Source organism: Rhinatrema bivittatum, chromosome 4 (assembly GCF_901001135.1).
Source record: "Rhinatrema bivittatum chromosome 4, aRhiBiv1.1, whole genome shotgun sequence".
Lineage (NCBI taxonomy): Eukaryota > Metazoa > Chordata > Amphibia > Gymnophiona > Rhinatrematidae > Rhinatrema > Rhinatrema bivittatum.
In genome coordinates this window covers 247,419,994-247,439,754 of record NC_042618.1, presented here as the reverse complement: position 1 = coordinate 247,439,754, position 19,761 = coordinate 247,419,994, and the positions used below count along the sequence as shown (strand labels likewise).

Genomic DNA, 19,761 nt, shown 5'->3' with positions numbered 1-19,761 from the left:
ACTGCTTTCATCACATCCTCTGGCAACAAATTAGTTTACTTATTGCCTGCGTGCAAAGAAATGCTTTTTCTGATTTGTTTTAAATTTGCAGTTTGTCTATTTCATGGCGTGACCCCTAGTCCTGTTTGAAAGGGTAAATAGCCATTCCAGATTCATTCCACCTTACTCATGATTTTATAAACCTGTCATATCTCCTCTCAGCTGTTTCTTTTCTAAGTTGAAGAGCGCTAATGACTATACCCTTACCTTATAGGGGAACTTTCGTTCCCATTATCATTTTGGTTGCATTTCCCTGTACATTTTCTAGATTCATTTATCTTTTGTGAGATGGGACAAGCTGGACCGCACACAATGCTCAAGATTCTGGTGCTTGTATGGATTAATAGAAATGCTTTACGATATCCTTGGTTTTATTTTCTGTTCCTTGATTTTATATTTGCACAGTATTTAATACAGCGGTTCTCAACTGGTGTGTCGTGACATACCATTGTGTCACCAAGCACACTCAGGTGTGTCGCCACACTTCCCGGTCCCCCGCTGGTCCAGCTGCTCCCCCTGCCCCAGCGAGATGATAACTTATCTTCTGCCCAGGCTTAAAATGCTGATAGCCCGGGCGGAATGCAGCAGGAGAGCTGGAGTCGGTGGTACCAGCATGGTCTCTTCTTCCTGCCCCCTGTGGCCCGGAAAAGGAAGTGGTGAGCAGCGGCCGCGTGCATGGCAAGAAGAGACCATGCTAGAGTGTGCAGCATTAGCCCGAAGAAGAGCGGCACGGAGTAAAGAAGGAGCAACGTCAGCCCCCCGTGGCTGATGGGAGTCCTTTCTCGAGCCCGCGAGGGCTGGAAGTGGTGGAGGCTGCTGCTGCTGCTAAGATGGGAAATGAAGGAGGCTGCTGCTGTCACTAGTTCAGTGGGGGGAGAATGAGAGTGAGCAAGCCTGTGTTTGAGATCCTGTATGTGTGTGAGACATACATGTATATAAGTGATTGAGAACCTGTTTGTGTGATTGAGAATGTGCATGTGTAAGTGAGAGAGATCATGTGTATGTATGATAGCCTGTGTGTATAAGTAAGAGAGAGAGTATATGTCTGTGTGATTGAGAGCCAGTGTGTGAGGGAAAGACAGCATGTATGTAAGTGTGTGATTAAGAGCGTATATAAGTGAAAGAAAAAGCATGTGTATATAAATATGTTTGTGATTGAGAGCCAGTTTGTGTGTGACAGAGGAGAAAGTTGTAAGCAAACCATCCCTCTTCCTGCTAATTCAAAACAATTTCAGGGCACTTGGATATCAAATGTTCCCAGATATGCAGAGCAAAGCATTTTTTTATCCTTATTACTGCTCATTATTGGGTCTTTGTGCCTGCTATTTTGAAATATTTTATTGGTCTCTAGAAATTTTTGATACGAGTTTTTAATTATCGGATATTCCATTCATCAGCTGTTTTGAAATAATCTGTTCTTTTTGTTAATATGGTTTTACTGCTATTGATTTTATATTTCTTGATTTGTTTTATGAGGACCGGTGATGTTTCTCTTTTTTCCTTTGTTACAGTGCATACAGTCTCTCTGACTTGTTGCGGTTTCCAGTTCAGTTTTTGTCTGCATGGTTTCTAGTTATGCTTTATGGTCTCTTTATTCTTTGTTAGGTGAAGGTCTGCACATGTGTCTGAGGTGAGGTATTCTGCTGGTGTGTAGTTTCTGTGTAAGCCTGGCATGGTCTGTTTTCTGAATAGGAGTAGTATTGGAGTTTTAAGGCCTTGTATAATAATTTCAGTTTTGTCTTGTAAGGTAGTACTGTTTGAGTGCTGGAAATTGGTGCTGTTTTGGTATGGGATGTTCACTATTTATGCAATTTCTGTTCAGACAGAGTACTTATCTTTCCCTTATGTCCATCTTAGCAATAAAAATAATACTGGGCCTTTATTTTTTTTTTCCGTCGTGAATTGTAATGGGCAGTGTGTCACAGATGTGATGTGATCTGTCAGGTGTGTCACGATGGGGGAAAAAAGGTTGAGAACCACTGATTGAGCTGCTTCCTGTTTGAATATACTAAAACAACTATGTATGCAAAATTATAGGGTTTAGACATTATGAATTGCCTTCCCTGCATCAGAGATACTGCTAATAAATGTATACCACAATTGTCACTCTTAACATATCTAGGATGTGTAAGCCAAGGAATATATGAACAAATGAAACTTGATGAAATAAAGCTTTTATGTGTATTTTATATATTAATTAATGTTTCCAGATTTTATATTCCTGGACCATGATGAGCTTACTGGAGAACGCAAATAAAACTACTCAGCACCACAGCTGCTTAGCTTGGATGCTTAGGGTTTCATAATCAAATATTTAAATCGGGACTCCTAAACTGTGGGATGGGACCCCAAATGGGGTCACAAAAGCTTCAGCTGGGGTCATAAGTGCCTGAAATGGCTGCAGTCTTCAGTTGCCAGCAGCAGCACCATTTGTAATGGAGTCAGTGTGGGGCCATACACTTAACAGGCCTTGCTATGGCACTGCCCATGTATGATCTTATGTGGTATTGGGAAGCTATGCACGAGGTGGAATAAAGACCACTGCAAGGCCCATGAGCTTGCAGTAGCCCACTGGCCCCATACTAATGCTGCTGCTTATAGATCTCCATCCTCCATTAAGGACCAGCCATGAGGGAAGGGCTTTGGGTCAGTGTTATATTGTTGCTGCTCCTCTCTTCTCACCCAACACTGAACCTACATAAGAGAATGTTTCCCCCATCGGCAGCTTGACCTCTCTTCCCACCAGCTGTCATCCACATGTGGCCCAAGGCCAAAAGGAAAATTTCAGTTACTCTGGCCAGAGGAATATTTGGCAAATGGTCTATTTGCAAGGTGGGATGAGATGCAGGAGAGATTTGAGGGCTAGATAAGGAGGGGAGGGGATTGCCTGTGGAGGATGAGAGAGGAGGCAAGATGTGAGGGAATCAGTAGGGGAGTGTGAAAGAAGGGCTTGTAGGAGATGAGAGAGGGAATGGGGGTTAGGGTGAGAGTGAGGGGATAATAGAGGATCAGTGGGAAGTTACTAATTTAGTGGATATGATTTTTCATGAACATCGGTATATAAAACCTCTTAAATAAAATAAATAAGTTATAAAGAAGGGCTTGGAGCTTAGAGAGGGTTCAGCTGGTGATATGCAGAAAGGTTGGGAGGGAGCTGGAGAGGGGACCCGCTAGAGGAGAAGAGGCCCCTCTGAATTGCAGGAAGAGTGATAAGTGCTTGTTGGAGGGGTACCTTCCCCCTAATATTTTTGGTCTTCCTCTGGGGGTCATGTGAATTTTTGAGTACTAAAATGGGGTCATATTGGCTACAAGTTTGGGATGCCCTGATTTAAATCCTAGTTCTGTGTATATCTAAAAGCAGCAAGTTTTAATATTGCTAGAATCATAATTAAAAATGTTCATATTGTGATCTGAGTTTTTTTTTGTTTTTCAAGCTGCTACAACATAATGCCAAAGTGTTACAGTGGTGTCTATAGTAAATTTTATTCTCACAGTAGCAACTTGCATGTTTTTCGCCTCTGTTGCTTTAGTCTATATATATATATATATATATATATATATATATATAGACTATACACCATGGGGTATGAGCATTATATATTACAAAAAACTCCTAAAAAGGGGAAGGAAAAAAGCACCTATATTGTTTTATAATGTTAGATACCACACATTTTTCTTTCCTATATTAAAAATTCATATTTATTAGAAATTTTATAAAAAATGATTTACATACAATACATATTATTCATATTTAAATTTAATATTAAAATTCCTCATTAACCTCATAACACCTCCTCAACCCTAAGCTATAACTAATCTCACACTGTTACCAATTTGACGACCCCCTATATATCAACACAATACATTTTTAATTTATTATGAAGCTATTATATATATGGCTCATTACTATTAAATAATACATACAAGAAGTACATACAATACAAGTCACTTGTTTACTACATGTAACATGCATCCAATTTTCTATTAATAAATAATACAGTACATTACTGAGAAAATAGCTCCTTTTCCAAGTTATGTTTTAATAACTATAATTTGCCCACTGTGTGGTTTTGATGGTGTAATCACATATTTCAGTTACAGTGGGAAACTGATGGGGTATCTTTTGATAACGTAATTGCATATCTCACATATCCCATTGATATATAGGAGGTGGTCAAATCGGTAACATTGTGAGATTAGTTATAGCTTAGGGTTGAGGAGGTATTATGAGGTTAATGAGGAATTTTAATATTAAATTTATGTATGAATAATATGTATTGTATGTAAATCATTTTTTATAACATTTCTAATAAATATTAATTTTTAATATAGCAAAAATTTGTGGTATCTAACATTTATAAAACAATATAGGTGCTCTCTTTCCTTCCCCCTTTGGATTTTTTTGTAGTTTATACTAAGCACCAGTTAGGTATACATATACCAAAAGTTTGGCTATATATATATATATATCACGGACATGTGATATGTCACGGACCGACCAACCAGGGACATCAATAAAGGCACCCTCCATCATAAAGGCCCACCTTACCACTACAAGAGAACACACTTTCTCCATTGCTGGTCCTAAGCACTGGAATGCCCTTCCCACAGTGCTCCGAACGGAACCTTGCTCCTTGAAATTTAGAAAGAAGCTAAAAACTTGGCTTTTTAGATAAGCCTTCCCAGACTAATCCCCTTGTCCCTGTCCATCTTGCAACCTTAATCCCTCCGCCACTTCTTCCATTAAGACCCTTACCTCATCCTCCCCTCACCTTTAAAATTTCTTTCCCCCCAGTGCTTATGTTAACTACCATATTTTTTACCTATGTACTCATCGTGTAAATATTTTACCTCCAATGCCCGGTTGAGATTTTTTGTGAAGTTGACCTATCTTCTCCTCTGCCTAGTTTCTCTGTCGTTCTGCATTGTATCCACCCTTGTTAGCCCCCCCCCCCCCCCCCCAACACTGTTCATTGTATTTTCCATCTTTTAGTTGATAATGTAAACCGGTATGATGTATACTAATGTCGGTATATAAAAGTTTCAAATATATATATATATATATTTTATTTTTTTTTGTCCTAGTATTTTATTAGATTTTTGTACTTTTGGGAGAGGGGGCCTAATTTATTATTTATTGGCATACCACAGGGGAAACGGGTATACGCCAATAACAGCGTAACCCCTAGTATGTCCGGTTATCAGAGGCTTACTTCACTTTAAGCCTCCCATTCGACCATTGATCATTAAATTGTAATACATTCCTGCGACAAGAAATTTCTTACATAAAACAGTATTTTTCTTAGTAGCCATTACATCGGCTAGGAGGGTCAGTGAGTTGCAACCTCTTGTCACATACTCACCCTACATAAAGTTCCTGCATGACAGAGTAGTCCTTTGCTCTCACCCCAAATTCCTACCAAAAGTAGTACCAGATCATCACTTAATCAGTCAATACTCTTGCTTACTTTCTTTTCAAGACCTCTCTCTAGCCAAGGAGAGAGAGTCTTATACACCTTAGACTGGGAGCGTGCACTAGCTTTTTACCTGAACCACACAGCAGTCCATAGGACATCCAACCAACTCTTTGTTTCTTTTCACAAAAAAAATGAACCAAGAGTTGTGGTATTAAAACGGACTCTCTCCGACTGACTAACAGACTGTATCGAAATCTGTTGTGAAAAAGCAAAAGTTCCTCTCCAAGGGCAAGTAACAGCACACGTAATAACAGCTATGTCTAATAATGGCTATGTCTAATAACGGCTAATGATCCTCTCCTCTTCTGAAATGCCGATTTCTTTTCCTGTTCTCCCTGAATCATTGCTACACGCCGATTTTATCATTCTCACTGCTAATTTTGACTTTATTGGTCTCTGAACTACCATTTATTATTAGACTTGCCATTAACTAGGGAATATGATCTCCATTGGATTATTGTATTTGTTTTTATGTTGTTGTTATTTTGATATATATCATGTCCACTTTATTTCAATTTGTCTGTAAAGACTTGCTGAATTATTGTTTATTGTAAACCGAGGTGATGTTTTTAACGTGCCGCGGTATATAAAAAATCACTAAATAAATAAATGTCTACATCAGTAGTACACTATCGTTCAGTGCCCATTATTACCATATGTAAAGCTGCAACATGGAGTTCCCTTCACATCTTTGCAGCTCATTATTGCTTGGGCAAAGAAGAATGACAAGATTCAGCCTTTAGACAATCTGTCTTACAGAACTTGTTTCCAATATATTCCCAACTCCTTCTACATCCAACCTGCTGTGATTTTGGCTTCCTCATTTTTACCAACAATACTGCAATGTTGATTCACTACAAAATGACTCAGCCTCTAGTTTGCTAATCACCCATATGTGAGGACTAGCATCCTGCTTGTCTTGGGATAAAGCAAAATTGCTTACCTTGTAATAGGTGTTATCCCAGGACAGCAGGATGTAGTCCTCACGAAACCCACCCGCCACCCCGCGGAGTTGGGTCTGATACATTTGATTATTTTATTTTTGCTAAAGCTTATTGCTACATATGAGACTGAAGGGAGAACCCTGTGGACGCAGGGATCATAGCATGCTGAGCATGCTCAGTGCACTCAGTGTGCCAGTGTCAGTCAAAGCTTTTTAGAAACTTTGACAGGAAGTTTTCCGTCATAGGGCTCCATTACCGATGTCACCCCAATTCTGGATGATGTCTCAAAAGAATCGTATGCAGCTCGTACCTCATGTTTTCCAGCTTCAAAAGCCTTGTGGACGAGGTTTTGTGCTGACTCTCTGTATTCTTGGGGAGAGAGATGGAATGAAATCCTCCATCTGCTTCCAGAGGTTTCGTTGGTATTGGGTGATATATAGCTGATAAGCTGCTATTCTGGAATTTAGCATAGCACCCTGGAATACCTTACGACCTAGATTATCCAGAAAGTGGTTGTCTTTCCCAGGAGGATTAGAAGAATGCACTCTTGTTCTCTTTGCTTTCTTCTGTGTGGATTCAACCACCACTGAATCATTTATTTATTATAAATATCCCATTTATTTAACATTTTTCCCTGTGTTGGTATTTTTACTCTATGCTTTGTGTATCCATGTGATGCCTATGTAGAAAATGGTCATCATAGCAATGGTCCATTTGACTTTATATTCATAATATCAAGATCAAGTCCACACACTGGACTTGATCTTCAGCAACAAAGGCATTACGACTACATCAAATTTGAAGATCCAAAAAGTACCATGGTCGGACCACATGCTTATCTCTACCTCTTTCACTTTGAAAGAAACCACCACTCCTAATATCCCTTCACCTTCATTCCAATACAGGAGGCGATGCTCCCCAGATGATCTCAACAACTTGCTAGAGTCACAGCTCCCTCTATTAGATCTCACCGACCCGAACACTGCCATTCGCTCCTGGAATAATATAACAGAAAATATAGCAAACAAGCTCTGCCCTTCAACTATAAAAAAATCTCACACCAATGCCTCCAACAGACAACCTTGGTTCACCAATGAACTCAGAAAACTAAAACAAAGTTTAAGAAAGAAAGAAGCGACTTGGCGTAAAACTCCTTGTGACTTCACCATTTCATCATACAAATCCACGCTATACCAATACAAAGCCCTCACTTCAAAATCAAAAAAAGATTACTTTGCATCTAAGATTCACAACTTGGTCTTTGATTCTAAAGCCCTCTTCGCTTATGTATCCAGCCTCACTCAAACTATACCACGAGAAATCCCCAGCGACTTGACACAATCCAAAGCTGAAGAACTCGCCCAGTTTTTCCAAAATAAAATCAACAATCTTTTAACTCAACTGCCTTCCAATACAGCTGATGCCCTCCCGACATATAATCACCCGACTTACATAAACTCCAGCCTAAACACTTTTGAGCCCATCTCTTCCACTGAGATACAAACCATCCTGAGAAGAATGAAACCTTCGTCTCATCCTGCTGACCACATCCCCACCAAACTACTCCTATCTATTCCTGACTCAATAGCCACATCATTAACAAATATCATCAACTGCTCTCTAGCCCAAGGATCCTTCCCAGATGATCTCAAAATGGCCTCAATCTCACCACTCCTAAAGAAACCCAACCTTGACCCGAAGGACCCCAACAACTTCCGACCCATTGCTAACCTCCCATTCATCGCCAAGATCATGGAAAAACTAGTCAACTCTCAACTGTCAAACTACATCGAAGACAATAATCTCTTCTTTGCCCCTCAACACGGATTCCGAAAAAACCGAGGCACAGAATCTCTCCTTATCTCTTTGACAGACCATCTCCTACTGGGCCTCGACAAAGGAAACTCATTCCTTTTGATCTTGCTAGACCTATCCGCAGCGTTCGACACGGTCAACCACGCTATCCTCCTAAACCAGTTGTCATCCATAGGAATCAGAGGCACCGTCCTTTCCTGGTTTAAAACCTTTCTCAACAATAGAGGTTACAAAGTCAAACTCCAAAACAAGGAATCCTCAAGATTTGACTCTACCATAGGAGTCCCACAAGGTTCTTCATTATCTCCGACTCTATTCAATATTTACCTTCTTCCTCTATGCCAACTTCTCACCGACCTCAATCTAAAGTTTTTTCTATACGCAGACGATATCCAAATCATCATCCCCATCAAAGACACATACTCTAATACTCTTGACTACTGGGAATCATGCCACCAAAAAATCAAACTACTCAACAGTCTACACCTCATCTTAAATTCCTCCAAGACTGAGATCCTTCTTATCTCACCTGAAAACAACACCAACAACAGTACTCTTCCCACCAATCTCCCTACCACACAAACTAGAGACCTAGGAGTGTTAATAGATAACCGGCTAAACTTCAAAGCACACATCAACAAAACAACCAAAGACTGTTTCTACAAACTCCAGGTCCTGAAAAGGATAAGACCTCTTTTCCACGCTCAAGACTTCAGAACGATCATCCAAGCAGTCATATTTTCGAAACTGGACTACTGCAACTCCCTATTGCTAGGTCTACCTTCATCATACTCCAAACCACTACAGATGGTTCAAAATTCAGCTGCCCGTATTCTGACAGGCGCAAGGAAAAGAGACCACATTTCACCCATCCTGAAAGAGCTTCATTGGTTACCCGTATACTTCCGCATCATGTATAAAGCCTTAACTATCACCTATAAAACTATACATCAACTCACCACTCTCGATCTCCAATTCCCTCTCCAAGTACATAATTCCACCAGACCTACCAGAGATGCATATAGAGGTTCCCTCCTGGTTCCCCCAGCGAAAACGACCAAACACATTACCGTAAGAGATCGTGCCACCTCCACAGCTGGCCCTCTACTGTGGAATTCCATTCCTACAGACCTCAGACAGGAGCCTTGCCTCCCAAATTTTAGGAAAAAACTTAAGACTTGGTTATTCAAGCAAGCCTTTCCGGACACAACTCAATGACACAATCCAATAACTCCTAAATCACCTTGCCGTTTGTTTATAACATTTATCTATTTTGTATACTACATTTAAATTGTATATTGTTTAACCATTTTCTATCCTCTTTTCTATTTTTCCTACTCCAAGTTTGGCCACCTTGTTAAATGTAACTGTACCTTCTGTCACCACAGTTCTAGTTCTTTATTCTTAAGTTCTATGTATTTTATTGCACCCCCATTCTATGTAAACCAGCAAGATATGTTTTCATGATTGCCGGTATATAAAAACTTTAAATAAATAAATAAATAAATAATGATGAAAGGAGCTTTTAAAAACTGCAAAATGCTTGTCTTCCTGAAAATAAGCAGAATGCTCAAAGTGAAATCTTAATGATCAACTGTGAAATTGATGTACAGTAATGTGATAATACTGCTGCCTTTTTTTCTGCATGACAGGGAAGTTTTTTGGTACAGCAACTTTTTTTTTTTTTTCTCCCCCCCTAGCATCCAACATGCTCTTTTTGTGCATTTTGTATAGTGTTATGCAGGACATGGAACAGACATGTAATGAAAATAGCTGCTGCCAGTTGGCCAGTTCATGGAAGTTAGATTGTAATTGCACAGGGGTACGTTTTCAAAAACAGCGCGCGCGTACTTTTGTTCGCACACCACGCGCGAACAAAAGTATGTTGGATTTTATAAGATATGCGCAAATCTTATAAAATCCGGGGTCGGCGTGCACTGCCTGTTCCCTCTGAGGCCGCTCCGAAATTGGAGCGGCCTCGGAGGGAACTTTCCTTCCGCCCCCCCCTACCTTTTTTGGCAGATTTACGCCTGCCAGAGGCAGGCGTAAATCTGCACACACCAGCGGGCTGCAGGCGTGCCATCACCCGACCCGGGGGCTGATCCGGAGGCCTAGACCATGCCCCCGACATGCCTTCCGCCCCGAGATTCGTGCCGCTGCCCCGAAACTCCCCCTTTGCAAAGCCCCGGGACACGCGTAAGTCCCGGGGCTTGCGCGCACCACTGAGCCTATGCAAGATAGGCTCGGTGCGCGCAAGGGGCTTTTTTAAGGGTTACGCGCATAACTTATGCGCGTAACCCTTTTAAAATCCGGCCCATAGTGCGTTAGCTGGTTATGAGATTTAAATAGAAAATATCTCTTGTCAGATAAATATACAATTAACATTTCTCATCTTGTCTTTCAGAACTTGATTCCGTAATACTGAGCATTTTTGCTTTGGTGTAAATTGTTCTGTAAATCTTCTGGTTAAAAAAAGAGGAGAAAAGGTAAGAAGGTGATGCATGTAACTTTTACATTCCATTATGACTTGCTGGATGGACTATTTGAATGGACTGATTGGGTCTATATCTGCCATTATTTACTAAGCTACTAATCTTTTTACTCAGCAGTACACACCTCTAGATAAAATGTTCAGAAAGTGAAGAATCACAGAGTGTTTGGTAGGCATTTTACTGTAAATAAATTCCCTGTACGTACCCGGATCAGTCCAGACTCCTGGGTTTGGCCCCCCCCTCTAGCAGATGGAGACAGAAGTTTACAAACAAAAACTCTGCCTCTATCTAGGCTGGTGCCACCTACAGTCCGGCAGTATTCTTCAGTCTCCTAGCAGGTGGAAAGGGTGCCAAACCTACAGTCTGTGTTGAGGCCTAGATTTAGGTGGTAGTTAGTGTGTAAAAAAAAAAAAAAAGGAAGAGAAAGCAGTTTGAGAGTAGGAAGCCGACGGATTGGGGTTCGGACCGCAGAGGCTTGCCTGCTGGTCACCGAGCCTGCCTCCCAGAGGGTAGTGAGGTCCTGAGGGGCCATCCCCTCTGGTTGAGGCCGCTGTTACGTGGGGGAGCTCCACTGTCAGCGTTTATCAGGGCTGGGGGTGACATCGGGGTGCCCAGTTCCCTCCCCCCAGCTGGACCCGGACTTGATTTACCGGTAACTGTGTGTGTGTGTGTGTGTGTGTAAAAAAAAAAAAAAAAAAAAAAAAAAAAAAAAAAAAAAAAGTACTGCCTGTTTTTTTCTTCTTTTGTCTGTGCTTAGTCTTTCCTGTCCTGTTCCTGTGAGGGAGGAGGTAGAGGACTGCCGTCGCCGGGGAGATCTTTTCTTTTTTGTACTGTGCCTACCCTTTTTTCCTCGTCGGGGCCGCGATGCCGCAGAGAGCTGCATGTCAGGCCTGCGGGTCCGCGGCCACGTGGCTGTCAAGGGACAGCCTGTGTTCGTCATGCGTTTCCGGCGGGGAGAGGGGGGCCGTGACGCTGGCAGGGTCCCCGGGGCAGCAGGCAGGTATGCGCCGGTCCCGAGGTTGGCAGGCTGGCGATTAGTGCGGGGCCGGCTTCGGGGACGCCGGGTCTGGGCGCCATTTTGTTTTCTTCGCCGGCGTTTTCGGCGGCCATTTTAGGTCCGAGGGAAGCCGCGGCAGGCGCGTTGCCGGCGTGTGAGGGGGAGGGCGACCCTCCGCCGAGGTTATCCCCGCAGCGGAGGGGTCCCAAGGGGGACAGTCGTGCTTCTGCTATGGGGGCTTTCTCTCCACATCCCTCTGAGCGGGAGGAAGAAGAGGCCTTGGACTCGGACTCGTCCTTTGGGTCCACGTTTGTTCTGCTTATGCATAAGGCCTTCAAGGCCCGTAGACGGGCCAAGAAGAGGGCATGGGAGACCTCCACCCCGGATTCGGGGCCTTGGGCGGAGAAAAGGTCCAAGCCAGGTCCGGGGTCGGAGGGCCAGAGTAGGGCTCGACCACTCCGGTCCTCGGTTCCCAGGGGGGAGCTAGAATCTGACATGGATGAGCCGGAGGACCCGTCCGGGGATACAGAGCTTCCGTCCCAGCCCCTGAGGGGGGTTGATGGGGACGGAGACCGAGGGGCCCATGCTACCGAGGGGGATGACCCGAAGGTGACCCGTTTGTTTCGGAAGGAGGAGCTGGGACCTCTTATCCCAGAAATTCTGGGGGAATTAAGGATCCAGGTGCCACAGGAGGAGTCCCGGCTCGGAGTAACGGACCCGGTCGTTTTGGGTCTCCGGGGGCCTTCTTCAGACTTTCCTTTGCATTTTTCTGCCTCTGATTTGCTATTTAAGGAATGGGACACTCCGGATTTGGGGCTGAAGGTGGCGAAGGCGATGGATAAACTCTATCCCTTACCGGAGGACGCCCTGGCCATGCTGCGCATGCCGAAGATAGACTCGGCAGTAGCGGCGGTCACAAAGAAAACTACCATTCCGGTCACCGGAGGTACTGCTCTTAAGGATTTGCAAGACAGGAAGCTGGAGGTGCAGCTGAAAAAGATCTTCGAAGTCTCCGCATTGGGAATTCGTGCGGCGATTTGTAGTAATTTTTCCCTTCGGGCAGGTCTCCGCTGGGCACAGCAGCTCTTGGCCAATGAGTCTCTGTCGCCAGAAGAAGCACGCCAAGCAAGTCGCTTGGAGGTGGTGATCACTTATAGTGCGGATGCCTTCTATGATCTTCTTCGCACTTCGGCCAGGACGATGGTTTCGGTGGTGGCCGCGCGGAGGCTGTTGTGGTTACGACATTGGTCGGTGGACGTGACTTCTAAAGCACGACTAGGTTCCTTGCCCTTCAAGGGGAGACTGTTGTTTGGTAAAGAATTGGAAGATTTGATTGAATCCCTGGGGGAGAATTAAGGTTCACCGTTTACCGGAGGACATGCCGTGGTCTCGGGGGGGCTGGCCCTTCCAGGTCGCATTTTCGCGGTAGTCACCGGCCTCTAATCTCCCGGGGATCCGTTTCTTCTTTTCGTCACAGTGCACAGCATCAACAATCTTATTCGCAGTCCTTTAGCGGGCGCCGTTTCGGTTGTTCGGGCGCCGGTCAGCCTGTGCAGGGGGGCAAACCTGCACAATGATGGGCGGCCGGTCCATTCCTCTGTTCCCAGAATTGGGGGGCGTCTCGGCCGTTTTTACTAGGAATGGACCCAGGATCACGTCGGACCAGTCTAGATGTGATAAGACACGGTTACGAGTTAGATTTTTTACACCGGCCGTTTCCGTTTTTTCTGGTATCCCCTTGCCGGGTTCTCAGCGAAGCGACGAGCGAAACGGGCCACACTAGATCGTCTCAGGGAGCTCGGCGCGATCGTTCCCGTTCCGGTCAACGAACTTCGCAGGGGCTGGTATTCCATTTACTTTGTAGTACCAAAAAAGGAAGGAACGTTTCGGCCCATCCTGGACCTGAAGGGGGTCAACAAATGTCTGCGGGTTCCTCGGTTTTGAATGGAAACTTTACGTTCTGTGATCGCGTCCGTGCGACGGGGGAGATTCTGGCCTCCCTGAATCTCACGGAGGCGTATCTCCACATCGGCATTCAGGCAGAGCATCAACAGTTCCTTCGGTTTGCAGTGCTGGGGCAGCATTTTCAATTCCAGGCGCTCCCGTTCGGTCTGGCCACAGCGCCTCGAACGTTCACCAAGATTATGGTGGTAGTGGCAGTACACCTCTGGAGGGAAGGTCTGTTGGTGCACCCGTATTTGGACGATTGGCTAATCCGTGCCAAGTTGGAGACGCTCTGCTGAGCAGCGATCCAGTGGGTTCTCCAATTGTTGGATAAGCTCGGTTGGATAGTCAATGTCTCCAAGAGTCAGTTGACGCCATCGCAGTCCCTGGAGTTTTTGGGAGCGTTGTTCGACACGCGTCAGGGAACGGTTTCTCTTACACAACACCGAATGTTCACATTGCAAGCGCGTGTTCGCAGATTGTTATCCAAGCAGGTGCCCATTGTCTGGGACTATTTGCAGGTGTTGGGGTCCATGATGTCAACACTGGAATTGGTACCTTGGGCATTCGCTCATATGTGGCCCTTACAGTCAGCGTTGCTCTCCCGATGGAACCCACTCTCTGAAGAATTCTATCTGCCCCTGACTCTGACAGCCAGGGACAGCTTGGATTGGTGGTTGTGTCCGGCCAACTTGAGTCGCGGGGTTCCTTTAGAGATCCCGTCTTGGACGGTCATTACCACGGATGCCAGTTTGCTCGGCTGGGGAGCGGTTTGCTTACAGCTTTCAATACAGGGGCAGTGGTCGCTTTAGGAAGCGTCGTGGTCCATAAATCGTCTGGAAACCAGAGCGGTTCGGCTGGCTCTTCTGGAGTTCCTACTACTCATTCGCGGCAGGGCAGTCAGAGTGTTGTCTGACAACGTGACCACGGTGGCGTACATCAACCGACAAGGGGGAACCAAGAGTCAGGCTGTAGCGTCCGAAGCTTGTCTCATGTTTGCCTGGGCGGAGCATCATCTCAGTTGTCTCGCAGCCTCCCATGGTAGACAATGTTCAGGCCGATTTCTTGAGCTGAAATTGGCTGGATCCAGGAGAGTGGGAGCTAGCGGAGGATGCCTTCTGGCTCATTTGTGCTCGGTGGGGCACACCTGTGATCGATTTGATGGCAACCTTCCGCAATGTGAAAGCGCCTCGGTTTTTTGCTCGAAGTCGGGAGACGGCAGCAGAGGGAGTAGATGCTCTGGCTCTTCCATGGCCGACGAACGTAGTACTCTGTGTTTCCTCCGTGGCCACTCATAGGAAAGGTGTTGCGGCGGATCGAGGTACACTCGGCGGACGTTGTTCTGGTGGCGCCCGAGTGGCCACGGCGCCCGTGGTTCGCAGACCTCCTGAACCTAGCGGTGGAGGAGCCTCTCCGTTTCCCGTATGTTCCGGACCTTCTGCACCAAGGACCCGTGTGTTTCGACCAGGTTGATCGCTTTTGTCTAGCGGCCTGACTTTTGAGAGGCAAAGGCTGAGATCTAAGGGCTACGCGGAACCGGTGGTCGCTACTCTATTACGCTCCCGGAAGACGTCTACTTCCTTATCTTATGTTAGAGTCTGGAAGTTGTTTGAATCGTGGTGTCTGGACCGGGACGTGGTTCCTACGCGAGCGACCGTGCCGGATATCCTTCTGTTCCTGCAGGACGGTTTGTCTAAGGGTCTTTCATGTAGTTCCTTGCGAGTTCAGGTGGCGTCGCTGGGTTCCTTATGTGGTTTGATTCAGGGGAAACCAATGGTGACTCATCCTGATGTAGCACGTTTCCTGCGATGGGCGAAACATCTGCGGCCTCCGATTCGTCAGCCTTGTCCATCCTGGAATTTGAATCTTGTTCTTCGGGCCTTGTGTGGCGCTCCGTTCGAGCCTATTTGCAAAACCACCTTGAAGGATTTGACACTGAAGGTAGTGTTCTTAGTGGCCATTGTTTCGGCGCGTCTGATTTCCGAGCTTCAAGCTTTGTCGTGCAGGGAGCCCTTTTTGAGGATATCTGAGTCAGGGGTATCCTTGCGTACGGTTCCATCCTTCTTACCCAAGGTGGTTTCTTTTTTCCATGTCAACCAGTCGGTTGAGTTACCGTCGTTTTTGCAACTCGATGATTCAGATCCTTTGGCTAAGGACCTCCGTAAATTGGATGTGCGGCGCGTCCTGTTACGTTATCTGGAGGTAACTAATGCGTTTCGGGTTTCCGATTATCTGTTCGTGCTCTGGAGTGGTCCTCGAAGGGGCAATGTGGCGTCCAAGACTACATTGCGCGATGGTTGAAAGAGGCCATCAATTCGGCGTATATGTTGCAGGGTCGGTCCCTGCCCTTGGGGCTGCGTGCCCATTCTACTCGCTCTCAGGCCACTTCTTGGGCGAAATGTCAACATATCTCGGCGGAAGAGATTTGCAGGGCGGCCACGTGGAAATCTTTGCATACTTTTTCCCGGCACTGCCGTTTGGATGTCAAGGCTCCCGGTGCGGGAGGGTTTGGAGAAGGTGTGCTTAGAGCGGGCCTCTCCGGATTCCAACCCAGGTGAAGTGCGCTTGGGTACATCCCAGGAGTCTGGACTGATCCGGGTGCGTACAAGGAAAAGAAAATTAGGTTCTTACCTTTGATAATTTTCATTCCTGTAGTACCACGGATCAGTCCAGAATCCCACCCGGATAAGTGCTACTATCGGGAGAGGCCATAGTGTACGTGCTGCTGTCTGTTTGATATTTTGCTCCTTTTCTGTCTGTTATCGGTATCTCTGGTTTGTTTTCCCAGTTGGGCGTTGAGAACCGGTAATGAGGATTCTGTTGGACTGGTGTTGTTGGTCCTGGTTAGAAGGTTCGTTAGCCAGTTTGATTTGTGATTTTCCTGCTCTGACATTAAGTAATACTGCCGGGACTGTAGGTGGCACCAGCCTAGATATAGGCAGAGTTTTTGTTTGTAAACGTCTGTCTCCATCTCTAGAGGGGGGGGGGGGGGCAAACCCAGGAGTCTGGACTGATCCGTGGTACTACAGGAATGAAAATTATCAATGGTAAGAACCTAATTTTCTTATCTATAAATCTGTAATTACTTATCATAGGAGACTTGGATTTTGGAAATTATACTTATTTTAAAAGGCAGTCTTACTTCCCTTGTTTTGTATTTTTCCATAGGTGCTTGTAAATCGATTACTACAGGCAGTTGCAATTGGGCTGCAGTGATGTGACTGTAAGGCCACTAGGATCTTGCATGGCACTGCAAGTGGTGATGTGACTAGGAATTTCATGCCTATATACAAAATTAAAAGCCAAGTTCTCTTTTGCATTGCTACATTGCCTCTGCAATGGCCTGAACCAGAAACGAGTGGTCACTGCCTGTGGCAGGCTTAGGTTGGGAGGAGCAGCTGTATCCTGTAGCTACCCCCCCCCCCCCCCCCCCCCATATCATTTTTATAGCACCTCAAAAACTAACCGATCTATTGACGCACAAGCCTTCAAGGATGAAAGTCTGCTTGAGATTTCACACATGGACTGACAAAGAGTGGACTCCTGAAATACTGAGGCCTGAGCTTTCAAGGACAAGAGCCCACTGTGTCTTTGCATCTGTAAGAAATTGAAAAATAACCCCAAATGGATCCCGAAATTTAGGACGGAAATTATATCAGCATACATCTCATTTGCTTTAGTATGGTACTATTTATATTTGTTTTGTTCTTGCGTTAAGAAGTTGTGTGTATAATAGTGGTACCACTAACAACAATAAAAATATTTTTTTCAAAAAAGGTACTTTAAACTAATAGACTATACAGAAGATAGCTATTTTGAAATGCCCCAGGATGAATGTTTAACAATGTTTTGTTAACCTTTGGAGGTAAAATAACTTTATAAAAAGGTTAATTTCTTAGTATTTTCTGAACAGGTTTTAAAGTTCTGCAGGCCCACGTAACCTCTTGAGTATTATCAGGGTCTTGTTTACAGTGGGCTGGCATTCTGCAAGAGCTCAGCAAAGAGTACATAAGAACATGCTATCATGACTCAGACCAATGGTCCATCAAGCCCAGCATCCTGTCTCTAACAGTGGCCAATCTGGGTCACTTGAAATACCCAGATTAGTTTTCTGTTGCCGATTCCCAGATGAACGATTCAGTATTCCCCATGGCTAATTAGCTAATAAGTGTTCATGGACCTATATGCCAGAAACGTGTTCAAACTTGTTTTAAGCCCGGCTATGCTATCAGCTTTGACCACATCCTCTGGAACCAAAATTCCCCAGCTTAATTTTGCATTAACCAAAAAACAACTATCTTTTAAGAGTTGTATCTTTTTCCCTGGTTACGATCTTAAATGTGTGCAAGATTAAAAAATAATCCTTTTGTGAGAAAATATATTGTGGCTTCTAAAAAGATATTTCTCTCTATTATAAGAATATTAGGGGCTCTGAGTAATCATTTCAGCACAAGTGCACATGTGCAAGCTGCAGTGTACGCACGGATTGGCAGGGGCGGGCGAAGAAACAAATGCTGAGCAGGAGAGACTGTAGGATGTGAGGAAAATGCATGCTGCGGCAGCTTATACGCATATAGAAGCAGGAAGGCAAGCAAAACCCCAAAAGGGCTTTACATCCTCCCAGTCGGTGATGATATGGAAGGGATGGGCAGCAGGCAGAGAACCAATCGGCAAACAAAAGCTGTGAAATTTAAGTCCCAGAGGCTGCTCACTTGCTCAAGGAAGGAGGAGGAAGGGTGTGCTGACAGCAGACAAGTGCAAAGAAAGTGTGCAGGAGGGAGTAAAGGTCTGGAAGTAGACAGTAAGAAGGATAATAAAATGGGGAGTGCAATGAGAAATCTCCACACTCCTGTGCTCTCCTTCACACCCAATCGCTCCTCTACCCCCACCCACAACAGTTCACCACAAAAGCAATCCTGAAACGCCTCCCAAAACCACCCACACGCAAACTCCCCACAGTTATTCACTTCATCAGAAAGCCACTCGTAACACTCCCCACTGCACACCACCAACACCATCTCCACAACCAAAACTCCCACCCCCACCAACGTAAACCCTGTTGCAACACTCTACCCCCTTCCCCGCAAACCTACTTTCCCGCTCTGGCAACATCCCCTCGCATCACAAAAACATGCCATGGCATACATGCCCACCCACACACACCATCCCTTCCCTCTGCATGCACACTCCTTCACCCCACTACTCAACCCTTCAGACTATTCACATCACCAACACTCACAACACTCAACCCACCTGTACACCTACTCACCCACTGGTACCTCCATCACCACCCAAAACACACCTCAGCAAATCCAGTTGCAACACACTGTCCCTCCCTCACAGACCTACTCCTCCTTCCTGGTGACTCAGCCTCTTCACACCACCAAAACATACACTCGCACATCCCCCACCAGCACCCTAAGCACAATGACCTACACCATGCACACCGCTGGAAATCCAGTCACAATATTTGCCCCCTTCCGCATACCCACTCACTACTTCACACCATCTACTCAATCCTTCAGAACATTCACACCACCACTACACATCACCCATACATGCCCCCGACGCCTGCACATTCCTGCAAACCCAGCTGCAATGCTCAGCCCCCTAAGCCAATCATCCCCTCACAGCACCACATACCACAAAAATGCATCTTCTCACAAGCCCTCACAGCCACTTATACTACTGCAAGCCAAGTAGCACTCATCCTTCACACACTGACTCACGCCATATCACACACAACCCTTTTTACTTCCACCCTCCCCTACCACATACAACCACAAATCAAGTTGTAACACTCACCCTGCACATCTACTTGCCTCTGGCCAACAACCCACATTACCCATTTGTTCCCACCCATACACCTTCACCCTAACACAATCCCCAAACATCACCAATGCTCCCACGAACCCCCCCCCAAAATACATATACCCCCCCCCCCCCCAAACAAACCCTCTGTGCTTCCACAGTCCACTCCCACAACCTCAAACTAAGGTGACATCAAAGGGCATCTGTGCATTCACATGCATTGAAATGTTCATCTGGGGCAG

General features: G+C 45.3%; 1 protein-coding gene across 1 annotated transcript in view; it reads left to right on the top strand.

The window, feature by feature from the left end:
• The window catches only part of ERGIC2 (ERGIC and golgi 2), a 162,518-nt gene that overhangs the window by 1,696 nt on the left and 141,061 nt on the right, over positions 1 to 19,761 (top strand). Inside the window, exon 2 of the mRNA XM_029599996.1 lies at positions 10,680 to 10,761. The gene's annotated coding sequence lies outside the window, so the exon portion shown is untranslated. The remainder of the gene's footprint in view (positions 1 to 10,679; positions 10,762 to 19,761) is intronic.